The sequence below is a fragment of the Alligator sinensis genome, unplaced genomic scaffold, assembly GCF_000455745.1.
Source record: "Alligator sinensis unplaced genomic scaffold, ASM45574v1 scaffold145_2, whole genome shotgun sequence".
Taxonomy (NCBI): Eukaryota; Metazoa; Chordata; order Crocodylia; family Alligatoridae; genus Alligator; species Alligator sinensis.
This window is the reverse complement of record NW_005841954.1, coordinates 3,010,889-3,031,029: the sequence shown is the minus strand read 5'-3', so window position 1 is coordinate 3,031,029 and position 20,141 is coordinate 3,010,889. Positions and strand designations below refer to the sequence as shown.

The 20,141-nt window shown below is 39.9% G+C and overlaps 1 protein-coding gene across 7 annotated transcripts in view; it reads left to right on the top strand.

Moving 5' to 3' along the window:
- ASCC3 (activating signal cointegrator 1 complex subunit 3) overlaps positions 1–20,141 on the top strand; it is a 567,052-nt gene that overhangs the window by 225,269 nt on the left and 321,642 nt on the right. The gene's annotated exons all lie outside the window — the stretch shown is intronic.

Sequence of the window (20,141 nt, the reverse complement as noted above, 5' to 3'; positions counted from 1 at the left end):
TATGTGCAGTCTCGGGAGTCCATTGATGAAGTTTGATTAATTCACTGCTATGATGAATAGGGCTTTGGGGAGCAGTTGATTGTGGGGGGGGGGTGTTCAGTCCCAAGAGTCGGTCTTCGGTGTTGTTTAGTTCAAACCGGAGCTTCTGTACCGGGAGGAAGGATGAAACGGTAGAAAAGAGAAAGCATCCCCAAAAGGGGGCAAATACTGCAAAAGGGGCTTCACATTGGAGAGGGGAAGCAGGCAAGAAAAAGGTTTCTTTGCTATACCACCACCATTTTTAAGTATGGGGATGCTAATTCATGAGACGCAGTGGTGCTTTAATTAGAGCCAGTTAAAGTGGTTCTCAGAGCCACTCTAATTAAAGTGCCCCCCCTCTTCCCCTGGAGCACATGTAAAAGTGCCCTTTATGTCCAATGCAGTTGACAAAAGTGAAAATTTCCCAGCATTCCTGTGCTGAACTAGACACAATTGGTCCCAGATTCTACAATGTAGAGTTTAGGTTTCAGGAAAATCTTACACTCTCATCAAGATAATTCAACATTATTATTAAAATACATCAATTTTCCACATGGAGCTAAAAATGTCCTTAATCAGATTTCACTGTGAAAAGAATAATTGCCAGTGGAACAAATGGTATATTGCTTCCTGGAAAACAACGGGATTCTTGCATGTTGCATTAATAAATCAGGAATATTCATTGTTGTTTGTCAGTTACTTTGGAAGGCTAATATTCTTAAAATATTGAATAATATGTTTAGGTATAATTATCTTGTTAGCGAATTTTTCATCAATGTTTAAAGGAAGAAAATGCCTGCCAAAGGATCTCTCCCCACCTCCCCATCTCATGGTGGTATGCATTTTATCTGTGTTACATATTTTTATTTGGCATGAGTGAAGTTTGATCACTTATGAAAAATAATATGTTGGGTTGTTTTTTTTTTAACAGAGACATTGAGTCAGAATCCTGTCCTTTGTTTTGATACTTTTATGTCAGTCTACCAGTAAAGAGCATCTGCTGAATTGACAGGCTGCTTAAATACTCTTTCAATATTGGGGAGTCCCAAAGGTAGATTAGCTGAAGTTAACCTATCTCTACACTAGGTTACATCTTAGAATAGTGTGAAAACCAGATAGGGCTGAAAAATTTACTTCCAGCTACTTGGAGAACCCTATTTCACCTGCGCATATACACTGATTGATTTCAGCTCAATAATTTTCTGTTTTAGGACCAATTTTTATAAACACCTGAAAAGAGAAGTCTATAATAGAATTGCTGACATGACCTTGGATATAGTAGAATGAGAAGCACGTTAATGCATGTTATGCACTTTTGAAATTTTAAATGTTTTTTATGTTTTTTGCAAGTGGTTTAAATTGACTTTACTAAACTTTTTAGTAGAAAAATTGCTTTAAGCTCTGCTGATATACTGTGGATATAACATCAAAAGAGTTCTTTGAAACTAATTTGTAGCTTTGATGTTTAAAGTTATGCAGTCTGGAGCATAACACAGATGTAAAACCAAAATGCTTAAACTTTTTTTAATCAAAATTTTTACAGCTGCATAATGTCTACTTAGCATATTAGTTTAAAACAAGAGTTGAACTGTTTTCTGAAGTAACGATGCATACATTGAAGTCTCTGGCCATCGCTGTTTATAGATGTTGCTGGCTTGGTTATTTTTGTGACCTATGGAGGCAGCCCTCACACAGAATGCATGCTGAACATTTGCTGAGCACTGGGAATAGCATGGAAGTTTGTGATTCTTCCCAAGTCCAATGAGTTATAGGGCTTTTCTACATGTGCAGGTAAAGGAGCAATGGAATTGAATGCATGATCCACAAAATCGTGCCTCTTTTCATGGCACAAATGTGTGGCAGGAGGTAGAATTGCACATGAGATCCCATCATGTCTTATTGCCCAGGCTCCCCCTGAACCAGCAAGCTCCCACAGCTGGGAGCCCTCTCAGCTCAGGGCTCCAAGCCATGAGGATGTCCCATGCACCCCCGCAGCTGGGAGACATAGTGGCTTCAATCCCCCAGCTTCAGGAGTTCGTGACGCTGCTAAGACTGAGAGATCACAGCCATGTCAGAGAGACTTGCTGCTGGGACCCAGCATATGCATCTGTAAGACTGGGACCTGGCAGCTGTGGGGTGCTGCCCAGACCCAGAGTTGGCAGCTGCTGGGGTTGAGAGTCCCCCTCTCCTCTGTGGCAGGGAGCCACATTTAGGTCAGCTGACAGGACTCAGACCCTGCTACATGTGCAAGTTAAAGCTCAATAGCAATCAGCTATAAACTTAGTACACATATTTGACATCTAACTTTATACCTGGTTGGTGTTTTTTATGGCTTGATAGGTGTGTAGGTATTCTCAAAGTAATTATGCAGTTAACCATTTAATTGCATGTTACCTGTAATGAACCCTGCTCCAGTGGCATGAACACTGGTGAATGGCCAGAAGCCCAGAGGTCAAAAGTTTGGGGCCAAAGCAGAAATGCTTATGGCATGACTGTGCCAGATTCCAAGAAATTTGTGAATTCTGCTAAATACCTTGTCACAAAGGCATGGGAAAGGAAAGTAGAGTGGGCCAAAAATATAATAGCAACCCAAGTTAAAAGAAAAGAAAGAAAGAAATTATCCTCTTGGGTCGTATGTTCTGTCATCTGCCACCACTGAAAACAGTTTAGCTTCATCCTCTTTGGAACCACCCTTCAGGTATTGAAGACTGCTATTAAATCCCCTCTCCATTTTCTTTTCTCCAGACTAAATAAGCCCAGTTCCCTCAGCCTCTCTTCAAAAGTCATGTACCATGGACCCCTCACCATTTTTGTTGTCCTCTGCTGGACTCCGTCCAATTTATCCTCATTTTTTATGTAGTGGGGGCCCAAAACTGGACAACAGTGTTCCGAATGTGGCCTCACCAGTGCTGAATACAGGGGAATAATCACTTCCCTCAGTCTGCTGGTAATGCTTCTACTAATGCAGCCCAGTATGTCATTAGCCTTTTGTGTAACAAGGGCACACTGTTGGCTTATATTCAGCTTACTGTCCACTGTAACCTTCAAAAGAACGTGTTGGACAGACCCCTGTGTGAATGCTGTGCCCAACAAGCAGCACAGCACTTAATGAAAAGCTACAATATTTACAAATGCCCAGATGGAGCCACTGGAATCCATACATTGAGCAACAATACCAGACAGTGGCTCATGAATGTGGAAGTTCATATCTGATGCCATATGAAAAAAAGATATACCACATACAAGCTACAGGATTCTGCAGGTTGTAATGGGGCTGTCCAATTTCTAAGCAGCCAGGGCCTCACGCTACATGGGCTGTACCAGCATGAACCTTGGTCAACCTGGGCATGGGCACCTCAGTTCCTGCGTCAAGCTACTTGGTCATCCTCAGGAGGTAGGAGTAGGAAGGGCGAGCCTGGAGACCCTAGCCACTGTTGCAGGTAGAGTGATTAGGGGGAGTGATGGCCAACTGGGAGCCTGGCGGACACAAATTAACCTGCAGCCTGTGGGTCACTATTTGGACAATCCTGGATTATATAATGTCAGAAGGGACAATTACATCATGTCTTCTGACCTCCCATAGATCACAAGCTGCTAAATTTCTTCCACATAGTAAAGGTAATTTACTCAGGCATACCCTATTCAGTTTCATCCTGTTATCCCTGTATTGAGCCTGATAATTTTGCATGATTAAAGCATATTTTTTTAGGCCAAATAATATCTTCCAGACAGGCATCCATTCTTGCCTTGAAGAATCTGACACTTCCCTAAATAGCTTGGTCCAACAGTTAATCAGCTCTTAAAGTTGCTTTATATCTAATTTGGATTTCTTTGGACTAAGTTTCCAGACTTGGTAGACTTTATCAGATTAAACTGCTAGATTAAGTAATCCTTTACTACGAAACAGAAATGTTGCACTCTTTTAACTCCTTTAGTATATACATGCAATGTTTTGTTAAAAATCCTGTGAAAATTCTCTGCAACTGTGAAGCTGGTGCTGGGAGATAAGCCTCTCTCAGCCTGGGTTGGGGCTTGGGCAGGCACGATGGGGCTTGGGCAGGCAGAGAAGGATCTCCCAGTGCTGGCCCCAGGACTGCAGAGCTGACACTGGGAAAGAAGGATCTCTCAGCCCGGGCCCTGTGATGGCGGGACTCAGGCTGGGAGGTAAGGATCTCCTAGCCTGGGTCCCATGACCATGGGCCTCTGTCTGGGAGAGAAGGATCTCCTAGTGCTGGCCCCAAGACTGCAGAGCTGGTGCTGGGAGATAGGCATCTCCCAGCATGTGCCCCGCAACTGCAAAGCAGGGCCTGGGATTTCCCTCCTGCCAGGGCAGGGGGACATTGCCCCACCCAGGCTCTGGTGGCAGACCCCACCCCCGGCAGCAGACACCTCCTGGGGGCAGGGAACAATGTCCCAGCCCGTCAGGAGACAGCTGTCTCCTGGCTGCTGGGCTAGAGCTCTTCCTTGCTGCTGCAGGGGCCTATTGCAGGGCCTCAGGGAGCAGGAACAGTCTGCTGCTAAGAGCAACAAATCTGCTCCCACGTCCCTGCATCTATAGACACGTGCCCAGCAGAGTTTACTGTTGTGTAGTTTACTCAAGAATAAACTGCTCCTGGACTATTTGCATGTGTAGATGCACCCACTGTGACCCAGAATATGGTCTTATTTTATGCATATAGTCTTTATTCTTTATCTGCCTTGCAGTTGGTGAAATTCAAATACATTTTGTTTCAACTTAGCTTATTGACCAGGCCTCATTTTCTGAATAACATCTCCATACACCCATCAGCAATCAGTACTTTGAAATTTTTCTTGCTACAATTTTGTCATTGATAATTTTTAATTTATATTTATATGTGGTCATAAGATAAAAAGTCTAAAATGCATCCACACAATTGCTTTTATCAGAAAACTTTTAATCTCATTAAAAATTAAGCCAGAGTTGTTTGACAAGACCTATTTTATAAACCCATATTGTTTAGTATTAATTATATTTCTATCCCTCCTTTGCCTTTTTCTTTCTTTCTTTCCAAGTCTTCCTGCTTGGCTTTTTTTTAGTATTATTACCATATTAGCACTATTTCAGTCTTCTCATATATCTATAGTATTCCAAAACTTAGTAAAATATAAATCAGTGCCCAAAAATGTAAATCAACATCCATTAAACTAGATCCCTGATCAATTCATATATGCTCTGTGAAAAACCAATAAAATTGCTAAACAATAAATTCACTATGTTACACATTTTTGTCATTTGAAATGTGGTATTGTACAGGACTGATGTACTTCTCTAATCAGTAAGTGAATTCACGTTTTTGTTCCTTCAGGCAAAATGACACCTGCTTAGCACACTGTCTGAGGAAAATATGGCTTCTGACACTGCACGATAATGAAAAAGACTGTTCCTCATTTCTTTTCCAAAGTACTACTTGATTTTAAATGTGCTAGAAGTAGAGACTGTTGAGATCAGAATATTTTTAGGATTCAGTGGTAGCAGAATTAAACTCATTTATAAAATTACTGAACTAGGTGGTTGCCTAGTAACAAATGCATGCTGTACGGAATATTTAAGAGCCATAGATTTATAAATTGAATCCTATGTAGAGCTGTCCTTCATTTTTGTAGTATTTCTAGTAATTGTAATTCTAGTTTATGCTTTTTGATTCTGCAGTTGTAACATTTTCATTTTACTCTGCCATTTACCATTTTTGTTTACTAAAGATGAGGAAATTACCATATACATGGACTTATTCACAATAACTTTACTATCCTTTAGTGAAAGCATGGGAAAAATTGTTTGTTATTATTAGTAATGTTGAAAAGAAAACCCTTGCTTCCCAAATGGAAACTACACTGAAACTCTTAACTCCTTTGATATATGCATGCAGTATGTTGGTAAAAGTCTTTTCCCAAGTGTTCATGGTTTATGTGATAGTTCCTAAGTTTATCCAGAAGTTTTTCTATGATTAAAGATGCAGGTTTCCCTCGCTTTATGTTGTACGTGCATTCCTGGAAAACAGCACATAACTCGAATTCGCATAAAGGGAACACGCTTTACAATATTACAAATAGGGATATGTTCCAAAACCTCGACTGTACTGACCCCCAGATCCATTTCTACCAGTTTTACGAGACAATTTTGGTACTCATCAACATCAGACAGTACGCACAAGCACAGGGTGCTATTATAATGGGGATGGCAACTACAGAAACGTGTCGCAGACAACAAGTGAGGAGCACAGATCCACACCGGAGACTATATTTTGGTGCACATCACTCCCACAACGCACCGCACAAAGCAGCTGACTGTGGGCTTCCACCACACTAATCGCATAAGAGTGAATTTACCTCGCATATGACAAATTTTTTATATGAAAAGGGTCATTGCGTAAGAGTGAATTCACACGTACAGAACTCGCATAAAGTGAGGGAAACCTGTATCATAATGCCTAAGTAATAGCTGAAACTTCTGTTACCCTTTTCAAAAGCTTAACAGTGATTACTTCCTTACATGACTCTCTTGAACAAATAAACTAAAACAGTGTGTGAGTGGAAACAAGCCCTGAAAGTCCATGTAACTGAATTAATTGAACGATAATGGAATAGGGTTTGTTTGTTTTGTTGCATCTTTTCTTATCTCTTTATCTATTAAAGAAAAGTAGGTTGGTTTAAAAACTCTTTTTTTTTCTTCAAGATGAAGAAATTAAAAATAATACTTAAAAGTTATGATGATTTATTTTGTAATTATAATTTCCAAAAAGAATAACCACTGTGGAACATTTGATTATATAACATCTAGGCAGGTGGTTGGGAACTTAAACCCTAGACCAAGCATATGGAGTTTATAAACTCTTTAAAAATTTCCATTTTTGTCAGGAAAGAATAAACATGAAACTGTTCAAGCTAGTCACCACATAGCAGCATTAATTCCAAACTGGAATAGCAGGGTTTCATTAAGAGAACACAATAATGCTTTTCCTTTTTCCTATATACACCTATTGTCATATGAACTACAGTTCCCAGTTTAAACAGGCAATAAGATGTAGATGTAGAAAAGAAAAAACCTTTTAAGGAAAGTAATTCTATATGGATATATGGATTTATTGCGAATACTGTGGTAGCTTGTTTACCACTATCTTTTACAGGAAAAGAATCAGTGGTTCATAATTAAAGATATTATATACCTTTCTTGCTCCTAGGTCTCAGCTATCTGTCCTTGGTGCTGGTTGGTCATTTAAGACTTCTAGAAGCCATTATTGCTTTATTGTTCTGTTGTATTCTGCTATTAAACTGTCCTTATGCTCTTCTGCTGCCCTTATCACCTTAGCCTGTAACAGACATGCAAGTGAAAGCATGATGGATCTGATGTGGGATCTCCATAATCATGCTTCCTACCATTCCACACGTGTATGGCGCAAGGCATGATTGTGGGGTTCCTGCATCAGATCCCATCGTGCATTATTTCTGGGACATTGGGGGCCCGGTATCATGATCCTGGGTTCCCTCTGCACTAGCACTCAATGGACAGAACTCCCAGCCACGGAATGAATACTATATTTACCCAAATCCAAGACAACAACCCCCCTGCCCTCCCGGTAATTAGCTTCTCTATGTGGGAAATTAGAAATTTGTTATGATTTCCATTAATTTGTTATAATATCCATTAATTTATTATAATTTCTACATTTCCGTGTAGAGAATCTAATTACTAGAAGGTCCTCTTAAATTCATGCCCTCCACTGCTTTGGCAGGGAAAGCAGTGGTGGGAATCTAGACATTACTCCTCTGTCCTTTGCCCCTGTACCTGTTTCATCCCCCACCATGAACCCCCTGCCACCTACCACCTTGCCACCTGCTCCTCTGCGCTATGCCTGCCCACTGCTGCCTTGCCCCCATGCCTGTGCCTGATCCTCTTACTCCCTGCTTTTTTTCAGCTTTTCCTCCCACTCTCTGCCTACTTTCCTCTCACCCTATTTTCTGCTGCAGCTTTGCTGTGGCTCAGGGCAGTCAACAGCAGCACAGCCCTGGCCCTGCTGCAGCCCAGCCCAGTCTGGCCAAGCTAGTGGTAGCTCCTGACCAGGCTGTGTCGAGGCTGGAGAGATTGGAGCCACAGCTGAAGGTAAGGGAGGAGCAGGGAGCAGAGAAGGCAAGTTGTGTGGGGGAGCAGCCACAGGTACAGTGGCAAGGGGTAGGGGGAAGACTGCAGGTTCCTGCTCCCCACAGATGCCTGTCCTCCCCCCTGCCAAATGAGCTGTTCTGGCCTGGGCTTGGCCCTGGCTTAGCCTTGAGGCCTGGGCCAAAGCTACAGCTGAGCAGCTACCTGCCCCAGGCTAGTACTTGAATCCAAGACAAGGCCCTCCCCAACCCCCACCCTCTCCCAACCTGACCGAGGGTTTATCAAGCCTAAAGATCTAATTCTTCAGGCTTTTCATGGTGGCCCTGCTTTTCCTCACTGATTGGGTGAGAGGCTGCAGGGGGAGGAGGGACAAGGGGGTGCTCTTCATGCAGCCCACCTCTCAGTGCTGATTGGCAGAGAGACCCAGGGGGGATGAGGGGGCGGCTGCCATCTTTCAAGGCAAGATGTATAAAGAGAGACCCAGGGGGGATGTGTGATCTTTCAAGGCAAGATATATAAACTTTGCCCTCCTGCTATTTAAGTAGATGAATCTTAAGGTTTTGTAAATGTGCAATTATATATTTCCATTCATAGGTTTATGGTAACTTGATAACGTTCACAAATTTCTTATATTGATATCACTTTATGAAGAAAAAATTGAGCTGATTTACCCAGTCAGTGAAACATTTCAAAGGAAATTATGACTGTTTGTACTCTTCCTTACAGTCTTTTAGGGGTTCCTGTCAAGTGTAGCACATAGGATGAGGGTAGGAATGACATTTTCACAATGTGCAATTCTGTTATACTCTTTACTGTCTCTGTAGTAATTTAAAGTGATAATGAATTCATATGTTTCTTTTAATCACTGTCTGCAGTGCTCAGTAAAAAGTTAAGATTGGCAGAAATCGATAAATTACTACTTAGTCAGTAGTAGCTCTAAGTAGTACTTAGTAGTACTAAGCTACCACTGACTATTTCTGCCTATTTATTTAAGAATTTTTTTTACATCTTTTTCACACTGCTAAAGCCAAGCTGGAATAAGCACTTTGGGGGAAAAAATACTAAAGCAAAGCAAGCTTTGGGCAGATTTTAATTACATATGCGCGCGCGTGCACACACACACACACGCACAGGAATTGCCGACGAAATTGGGGATGGAGGGGGGTGAGGCCAGTGCTATGCTGCCACCAGCCCACACCACTGCTGCCTCCAGGGGGGAGCCCACGGCACAGGCCTCACCCCTCTGCTCCATTCCTTCCGTCCCCGCCATCATGGTGGCACTCCATCATCCCACTCTGTCTCTCTTCACCATCCTGTGCTGCTGCCACCGCCTCCAAGGAGCAGGGCTGGGGGAGGGGGGTCCAGCAGTGCTCACCTCCCTACTTTGTCCCCACTGTCATTCTTGATGGGCAATTTGCCCCATGTGCAGCACTGGCTGGAGCCACACACCGCTGGGAGCCATACCCCCCAAGAGTGTTACAGACAGACAGACACACATACAGACTAAGCCCTTATATGTATTGAATATCATATTTTACTGGTTAATCATGCAATAAATTTAGACTGGCCTCATGTGTAAAGTAATTATCATTCCATAAAAATGTCAATCCAGCTATAAAAGCCAGCCAGTTACAAAATTAGTGCTTAAAGATTATATAATAACTTTATATCAGGTTTCTATCCACCTATAATTAGAATGTGTGGCAGAATGCTCAGAAGAGCTGTTCTGGAAGCACTTTGAGTCTGTAGATAAAGGTACAGTCCATTTTATTGTATGAAGAAAAACTCTGGGATTCTGACCCAATGATCCACCCCAAAATTGAGAAGCTTTCTAAGTCCTTTTTAATGCAGCTTTCGTGGGCTGATTTAGAATTTTGAAAAAGGAGGGTGCATATACCATAATCATATACAACACAACACGTTTTTCTTCCAGGCAGCTTCTTTTAAAGTTTTGATGGAGCAGGGATCAAAACAGGGTACCACTGCATGCATTCTGGATTTGCCCCTTGTAGCTATCTACCTCATTTTACAGTGTGGGGGCTCATGTGTTCTGTAACCTGACTGATAAATGTGAGCACTTTAGCTCAATTAAGAGCTCTAAATTACTGGATGAAAATTAGATCTTTTATACCTACCAGATAGCTTGAGAAGTGTATTCTAGAAGCCTTTGCCAAATAAACCCTTGTTTGGATGATTAAGCGATATCTATTTTCTCCTCCAGACATATGTACTGAAATTCACTGACCTAATATTTCCTCTGTATTTAAAACTAGATATAATTTAAGAATTAAAGATGCTAGCATACAGATGGATATGTCTCAGACTTCCCCATTTTAAGATTAATTAAACATTCCTTTGGCCTGAAATCTGTGGCTCAAAACTAAAAACAACAAGAGGCCATTAGTAGATTGAAATTTGCTCTAATGAGTTCTGCAGTTTTCATGGGCAAGTGGTATCGGACTTTGTATTCAGACAGAATGTGCTCTTCTGGGAAGAGTGAGATAGATAACTTAAGTCATTGTTTGTGGCCTTGTTTGTTTTTGGAAGAAATAAGAGGAAAATAAATCTTTCCATTAGAGGGAAATATTAAATATTGGTCTTATGAAGAAAAACAGTCTGGCTTCTTTCTATTACTTTGTAGCCTGCTGTATACTTCTTAGCTGAATGTGTGCTATTTGCACAAAGAATAAGGGCTAAAATCAAATAGAGTACTCCCATTTTGTTTTATTATTCACTTCTTTATTTTGCCTTTTCTTATATAACATATCATATGCTATATTCTGTTTTAATTTTGTGTAAACTGGTAGAGAAGATAATCTCATTTTATTGTACTATTTTGGCAAAAGCTGTAAATAAACTACTGTTACTACCACTTTTTCCCAGAAACCAAACTCTTGCACATATATCCTCTTTCTTTCCTATATATATCTCTCTCTCAGACACGCACACGATTTCTATATATATTTAAGTCCAGAATCCTGTGTTTTTCATATCTTATAATTCTGAAAATGGTATAATTTACAAGCTGCTTTGTGATGGAGCCTTTGTATTTATTGCCCCTTCCCTTTTCAAAACTCATCCAGAAGTTTATCCTTGTGAGCAGTAGACCTCCCTCCAGGTTTTTGGGTTTTTTTTTTTTTGTTTTGGTTGGGTTGTTTTGGAATACAAAAGAACCAGGTAACATTTTCTACTTACATTACTCTGGTATATGAGAGGTCTCTAAACAAACCAGATAAATACTTCTGTTGGTCTGCTGGTGTTCCATGTAGGGCATTGTAACCTGCTATCATTTTAGCCACTGTTCTTCCTGCAAGCAGCAGCATGGAAAATTATAAACAGATATGAAACATATCATTGACTAGAAAACTGACTTTAAAAAGAAGTTAAAACATACCAACCGGGTCCCCTGTCCCCCAAATGCACACAAACATCTGACCCAATTTATTACTCTAATTGATTATTGCAAATGCTATTAATTTACCTGGGGTGAAAAAAATCAGCTGTTTGCCAGAATAACAAAATAAAAAAGCAAAGGGGAAGGGAAGAGGGGAGGCAGCAAATCCTTATAAAAATACGATAATGGAGTAGATATAAAAATAAGATAATGGAGTAAAATGTTGTTGCTCTCCAGACTTAATGCAATAATAAGGATAATAAACGTGGCACCCTGAGTGAAGAGGCCTGAAAAATCTTTTCCAAGAATGTGCATTCACAGAGCATGGTAATAGCCTCTTAAATTGTTAACTCTTTATTACAACTGAGAATTTAGTTTTAATCAGGTGATGTTCTGAACTGATACAAATTAAGCTGTTGTCAAATAGTAAGTTTTCCTTTTCTATGCTACAAATAGTTAAAATAATTAAATTTATTGATCCTTCAAGAGTGCTAGAGCCTAATAAGGCCCTTTCTGTTTTGATTTCAGATTAACATACATACCCCATCCTTTCTTAGATTGACTAGGGCCTGACAGAGAAGAATTTTTAACTTTAGTCTACTGGTGGACCAGTTTTTTTGGATAGAGACTGTATAGTTGAAGCTGATACCATCAGATCCTATAATAAACTTGTTACCTTATCATTAAAAAATTTTTAAAAATCATGGATAAGGTGATACTTGCTGACCTTTCAATATTAGTAGGGCTTCAGCAAATGCAACTGCATTCTGAACATTGTATTTTAGTCCCTGTCAAGAGAGTGAAAGACAGATTCTGCTGCCCCGTGTTTTAGGAGTATATATGGACAATGCTGTTCTTAAAGACTTCTGTTACAAGCAAATCCATTTTATGCTCATTTCTTTATGGCTTTGTTTTCTTCAGTATTGTAGGCAGTTTGTAATACTTATTCTAGCTAAGAGTGCTTTTTTCTGTTCAGATTATGTTACTTAAGGAGCTGTTCAGGCAAGACAAATGAAAAGCCACTCTTACGCTGAGATAAAGCAAAATAGTTACCTGGGTGTGTATATCAGCATTAACTAGTTAACACTTTCCTATGTAGACAAGCCCTATATCCAAACTTGGCACTTACATGAACCACACAAAGCCATTATGGCTAGGGACAGAACTGACATGTAAACTGATATAAGTGATCAGAAATTGGTTCAAATCTGTAACACAACAGGGCAGTCGTTTGGGGAGAGTTAAATCAGGTTCAAAATGGCTGCCCAATTTAGACTTAACTCATCCCACACTGTCCTCACACTTACAGAGCCAGGCTCAGTGACCAGCAATCAGTCTAAATATGTAATGTTAAAGAAGTTTTATGCATACAAACTGGTCTAAAAATTGCAGAGCCCAGTTTATGATGAACCTGAATCCCTGTAGTATCAAACTTACATGATTTAAGTCAAAACAGTGCATGTACCTTCTGTACACTATTCATGCACAGCCCGAGGTTGATCTTTTCACCCCCACCCTGGCACTGAGCTATTTTTTGCCCTCCCACCCTTGCTCCCTGCCCCCAGCCATCCCTCCCAACCCCCATCCCACAAGCTGCTCTATGTGCAGCTGCTTTTATCAGCACTCACCACTGCCGGAGCTGAGTATGTAAGTCCCAGTGGGGGAAAGAGCAGGAGGGATGGAGGTGTAGGTTCACTGCGGTGGGGGTGGACCCCAACCAACCCACGAGTCATACTTGCCCCCCAACCTACCAATGGGTTGTGCCAACCCCTCCCACTCCACCCATGGGTCACACTTGCCTCCCCACCCCTCACAGGTTGCGCCTGCCCTGCCCACCCCACCCATGGGTTGTGCTGGCCCTCCCTTCCCCTCATGGGTTGTGCCTCCCCCCAACCCCTGGTAGATCCCTCAATCCCCTCCAGCCTGCTGGACCCCCAATCCTCCTGCTAACCCTCACATCCTGATTTATCTGATTTGGGCAGCCTTTTTGATGCAATTTAGCCTCCCCAAATGTCTGTAATTAGCCCTTAAGTCCAGTGTGCATAAACCTCTTTCAAAACAGTTGAAACCAGTATAAGATAAACCAGGATGGATGTAGTATCAGATTTTACTGATTTAGGTTCAATTAGTTTAATCCCAAATCCCCTCCAGATTCAAGTTAACTCATGGTCTGGCAGCATCCTAGGATACTTTGCATCTCCCCCCACAACCTCCTCTCCTCACAGGGTGGGTGGACTTGCCTTGATCCAAAGTGTCTACTCCAGCTGAGCAGGCAGGTGTGCTCAGCCCCCCCCCCCCCCCCCCCCCCCCAGCTTCTGGCCTGGGCTACTGCAGGCATGTGACTGCATTTCCAGAATCAAAAGTGAATGTCTGTTTGCCTGCTTATTGGTTTAATCTATGCAGTTTAAGATAGCCTGCGAAGATTGAAACTGTTCATATTTTTGACTGTCTGTACTTAGCCTGTTCAAGTGCCCTAAACATGAACTGGATAATAGGGAATATTATTTTATTATTATTTAATTTCATAGGGAATACTATTGGATAATATTTTGATTACAGCTCAAATGCCCATAGGACTCTGTTTATGTAGAAGTTAAACTAAAGAATTTGCACTAGGGATGTAAATATCATTTAAATAGTTATCCATTTAAGCTCCTTTAATGATATTGTGTAAGTGTTTAACCAGAAACACATACCTAATACATTCCACATGTAGCTTCTTTTCAACTGCTTCATCTTGAACCTATGGCACTCTGCAGAAGAGGGAGGTGGAGCCACATTCTTTTAAAGAGAAAAATACAGGACATGAAGGCGTCTGGTTTCGTATCAATAGAGGAAAGAGGACAGCCAGACTGTCCTCTATGATGGCCACCCTATTCTTTGGGTAGATGTGATATCTTTTATTATACCAACTGAGTAGATGGAACAAAGTTCGTTGCCAGCTTTCGGGCACCAAGTACCCTTCTTATAGTCTTCAGGCTGCATTGTAACTGTGTGTGAAGAACAGAAACCAAAATGAGCTGCTTGAGAGAAAAACCTATAAGAGGAAAGACCTAAGCAAATTACATATGTACACCCATCTCGTCACCATCACTTACTGGCTAGTTTATATATCTCCCCACTCAGCTTTTTGGATGTTCTGAATCTCAGTTCTAAGTCTCACTCTCACCATAAGATTTTCAGCACCTAATTCAAAACTTTGGATTTCCCTCCTGGGGCCAGGTGCCTAAAAGCTAAGTGTTCTATGTCTAATTCTCTTTGTGGACCTACTCATTGGGACTTACCAAAGGTCACAGAGAAAGTTTGTGGGAAATCAAGAGAAAGATCTTGGGTCTTCTGAATCCCAGACTAGCCTCCTGTACCTCAGATTATTCCTTACAACAGAGTTGCCAGCTTCAGCGTGACTGGGGGCTGCATGTCACACTGAGCTCTTCAGCACTTCCATGTGTGGGCAGCAAGCTCACCAGGCCTCTACTTACTATGCTGTCCTGCTCCAGAGACCTGGGTCACTGCAGCTGCAGTACAGGCTGCGCATTAACCCTGGATGCAGGGTTAACACCTTGACTGGATGCAGCTTGCTGGTCACCAGTTGGACTGCCCTGTCTTAGAAAGTAATAATACAGAAAGAGTAGTATTGTATGTCTTGTTTGATTCAGTGAGAGAATTAAATGGTCCAAGTGATGTTTTTAAACTTTATTACCATTGATTCTATAAATACTTTGTTTTAGTTAGTGTGAATGAGAAAATTGATCAAATTACAAATGAAAAGACAGATAAAAAGACCTGTCCTGGTCTTTTGGGAAGTGGGGTGCTGGTGTAATGTGACGTGTACATTTTAAATACATGACAAACAGGAGGTATCTCTACATTGTATAATTTACAATCTGAAACAGGGATGCTTTTAGACTTGAACTCTTATCGTTTATGTCCTAAAAGCATATGGTGCTAGAAAATATCTAGCCATGGCCATATTTTTTTATAGTTGTGTCCTCTTTCTTTGTATAGGCATATATAGTGCTACAATACAATTCTGAGTGCTACAATACAAAATGTACACAAGATATGCTGTTATTTTTCCAAAATACAATTACAGGTTTCTGTCAGTTAGATACACCTATAATCCATAGCAACTCTTTTCTTTGATCCAGTTTAATTTCTGAAGGCTTATAAGAGCTTTATTATCAAACTAAAAAGACATAGTGAAGCCTTCAAAGAATTTGGTGCACAAATAAGTTGTAAAAAGAAAGCCTTAGAAATACTGAGTTCTTATTGCAAATTTTCTCACATGATTCTATGTGCTTCAGAGTACACAAGTGATTCTCCCGTATAACTCTTTAAGTTAAATGCTTTCAAGTATAGTGGAGAGCACATTTAATTGAATACCATTTGTTACTTTGAATTGCCAATTTATCAAATCAAGAGCAAGACCTTATAAAGGGGGATAAGGCATAATGCTGCGTTTATTGATTTTATGAATTAGACATAATGGTTCGGACACACCACTCATAAAGACGCACAGAAATCATCATACACATCATTACACACAGACATACACAAACAAAAACCAACCATTCCATTCAGATATTATAGTTACCAGCAGCAGTTGTTCAAAAGGGGCACTGGATGGCTGGCCCAGGCCTGCTGAGAGAAGATGGAGATAGCAGCTGGAGCAGGATGAACAGATGCGTCTGTGCTCCAAAGAAAGCAGCAGATGAGAGAGACTTATCCAACCCAGTATTTTCCAGAGTCCTCTTGTTTGGGGATTGGCATCCTTTGTTTTGCACTTTGGGGTTTTTCTATACCCAATTTCTGGTTTTGCATTTGTTTCTCATCCATTTTCTGCTTATCTCAGCCCGAGGTCAGTTTGGTCGTAAAACTTGGTATCTCAATTTTGGAGTGTCCTTGCTGCCCATCTGGCAGGATGTGTGCATTCCTCCTCCTCGTTATCTCCTTTGTGCCCTAGGCCTCAAAGGGATTCTTCAGCCATCTATTAATTAGGTTACTGACTGGTAACTTACACATCTGGTGCCTTGTTGCTTACAAACACAATTAAATCTTCTTTTCCTGTCTCTATGCCATTCTCTCACCATTCACCCTTCCACATACACTCATACATAAAAGGGCATACAGAATTTATTCACTTACGTTAAGCCAAAGAATACAAAATGGAGTTTTCAAGTTACTTACAGAACAAGACTAACATGTTTACATTTCACTATTGTTACACTCTATGTTAATATCAGCTACATTAGTTCAGTTCATTCTACACAATGTCAGTTGTTTTGGATTGTAAATTTAAATCGGCTTCAGCTTCATTACTTGGTTACATTGTGTTTCTTGGATATGATATTTGTTTATATTACTTAAACAGCCTTATATATCAATGTGAGGCTGTACGTGAGAAACAGTGGTGTGTCTCAAAGAGTTTTTGCTCCAGATTAGAGGATGATAATAGTTACCTGCCACATTAGACACTGCACATCACTGTCTGACCAGATCTACCAAATTTGGGGAAGTACTGTTTGTCTTTACAACCACCTCATAGAGGTGATTGATGCCTAACATTTCTATATGTAAATAGGGAATTTGTTTAGTGGATCTTTCATCCATTTTGTCTTATACTAATCTCTTCTCATCTTGGTAGCTTTTCTACCCCTATTCCACTTGGCCATTTTTCCTTCTTTCTGACCTTCTTTGTCATAATAAATTATTTCTTCTTTTTATTCACTTCTTTCTGCCTCTCTGTCTTCAGCTTTTTGAAGCTTGGCTTGCTAGTTCCTCTAGCCCTCCTTCAGATACCTTTTCTTTCAGGCTTCTGATTTTTGCAGTTTAGCAAATACAGTGCTAGTAGTTGCAGCAGTGTTGTTATGTATAAAATGATCCCCCGTTGAATGATCTTATTTTCTCATTTAGAGTATAATTTACTTCATGAAACTAAGCTCTTTAATAATAGGGATATTTTCCATTGTTTCAGGCTTTTTACTATTGTACATGTTTACCTGGAAGGTGCTTTTTCATCCAACTACCTGAAGCAAGACTTTTGAATGTATATCTGTTATATTCCTGTTATTCAGAAGATGTTATTTTTGACCTTTAATAAAAGGATAAGCTTGAGCTTTCTCTGTATATGTTTCTGTACTTGGGTCTTTTTATAATGGTGTGAGGAGGTAGTGAAGGATAAGCTGAATTATGTATTCCTAAACAAAAAAAATAAAAAATGTCTGTGGGTAATGGAAAGGGCAAGAAACCTAGTACAACATGCAGAAAGGTCAAAGCCAGGGGACTAGATAACCTGCAGAACCTAACTGTTGAGACTATTAAAAAGAAAGAAATAAAATATTTTTTTATAATTGAAGAGTGATATAGAATGATTGGAAAATACAAAATTATATGAAGTATGTTTTAATACTATAAATAGATAACAGGGAAAAGGAAAGCAACCAAGTCCATTGTAAACAACTATCATGGTTTTCTGTTGATTTCAAATAAAAATATAAAAGTGAGATGTGAAGACTTGCAGAATTATAATGAACATCAAAATCTAATAGACAGGAAGCAGCTGGTTACTAGACTATCTACCCATTAGATGTGAAGTATAGGATGATGTTTGACAAATTAATTGGGGCTGCTGACATACCAATGGGACTGTGGAGAAGGAGATGTAAACTTATGGAAGGGTATGCCAGTAGGTGTTGAATTTTTAAGACTGTCTTGTAAATTGGAAGTTGTCTATGTTTCTACCAGTCCCTAAAAATGGTCATTTAAGAGTGCAAGTTGATTGGGTTATCAGTTCAATAAACTATGCAATTAAAATCTTAATGTTAGCAACAATAGGCTGTCTAAGAAAAGAGAGGAGATAGTAGCCATCAAGAGAGGTGGTTTCTGAAAAGAGAAAGGAATCAAATCATTAACCTACAAAACCTTATTGAAGAATGTCATGAATTTAAAGTACCTCTTGTATTTGTTTTGTTGATTATACAAAAGCCTTTGACTGTATTCATCATGAGCTGTTGAGGGAAGCAATGTGCACAATGGGATTTTCTAGACATATAAAGCTGATAAAGTTGTGTGTTTTCAAAAAGCAGTGATTTTAAAAAGATGGGTCAGATTGATCAGGTGGTTTGTTGAGGATGCAGCAGTTTTTCAACATGTATTCTGAAAACTACAAGATTTTCAAGGTGGACTTAAACTGCTCTGCAGCAGCCTCAAAATTTATACTATACAGATGACACTATGCTTATTTATGGAGGTATGAGAAAAACACAAACATTATTAAGCAGAGTGAAAGTAGTTAGTGCCAAGAAAGATTTTATTCAATATTAGGCAGACAAAGATTATGTTGCCTAATGATGAGCATGATTCAAATAACAAGGTGATATCTGTTAGGGATATTCCTGAAATGATGGTACATTTTGAAAACTTCTATGGTAAAAATTAAAGGAAACAAGTGAAGAAGACATCAAATTGAGGCTAACTATTCCACATGAAGCCCTGTAGAACATGAACACAAGTTGAAAAGATTGTAGATCATAAACTGGGAGATTTGAAGCTGGCAGTTTTCTCGATTATGACTTAATGATTCTCAATCCTGGGCATTAAAAAGAAATGAGAAGAGGGAGAGATGCCTTTAAACTTATGGGCTAATTGAAGACTGCTGTAGGTCTCTGGCAAAAAAAAATTTTAAAATTACTGAATAAATTCTTCAGAAGATTAGCGTTTATCTTATTTTAGAAAGCCGCATTCAGAAAAGGACAGTGCATTTCTTTGATTGTAGGACAAGAGATGGTTCTTTGGAGAAAAAGTTATGCTTTCTGGCCTGATGGAAGAGAGTCTAAGAATTGGAAGACCTGATGGTAACTGAATAGATGACATCAATGCTGTGATGAACAGGATAAAATGTAGGGCCATTGTGAATGAAGATAGTTCCTGTAGGACATGATGGTCCATTAGGACTATCTAACTTTCATGCAAAATACAAAGAGAAGCAATTAGTGGACTTCCTACACTGTTGTGTGTATCACCTCCATCACCAAATTTGCCCATAACTGTAACATCCTTGTTACCTTATCACTTCATAAAACACTTTGCCTCAACAGATATTTTTTTGATGAGGGTGATAAATTAATACTTTGTATATACCAAATCAGTGGGATTTCTGCATGAAATAAACCTTTCTTCATTTTTTCTGAGAAGGTTATTTCTTATCTAGCTCCTGTTTGTCTTGTAACAAATATTTAGGCAAGCAAGGTGTTTTGAGTAGATGTGATATCTTTTATTAGACCAACTGAGTAGTTGGAAAAAAAGTTCTTAGCAAGCACCCTTCTTCAGGCATAGGGAGTCTCTGCTGTTCTGAGACTCCAAGGAATGAGAGAAACTGTAAGCGTGGCAGGATGTCAGTGAGAATGTAAATAGGTAGAAATTAGAAAGACAGAAGGTAAAGCGGGAAAGGAGGGGGGGGAGCCAAAGGTAAAAATTAGAAAGACAATTTTCAGCTACTTCCTCTTTTACAGCCTGCCTCTTTTTTTTTTTTTGCTTTGCATTACTATCACTAGAGTGTCTACCTTTGAGCTTTTCCCCCCAGCTTTTTCCCCCTTCCCTTCCCTGCTTTACCTT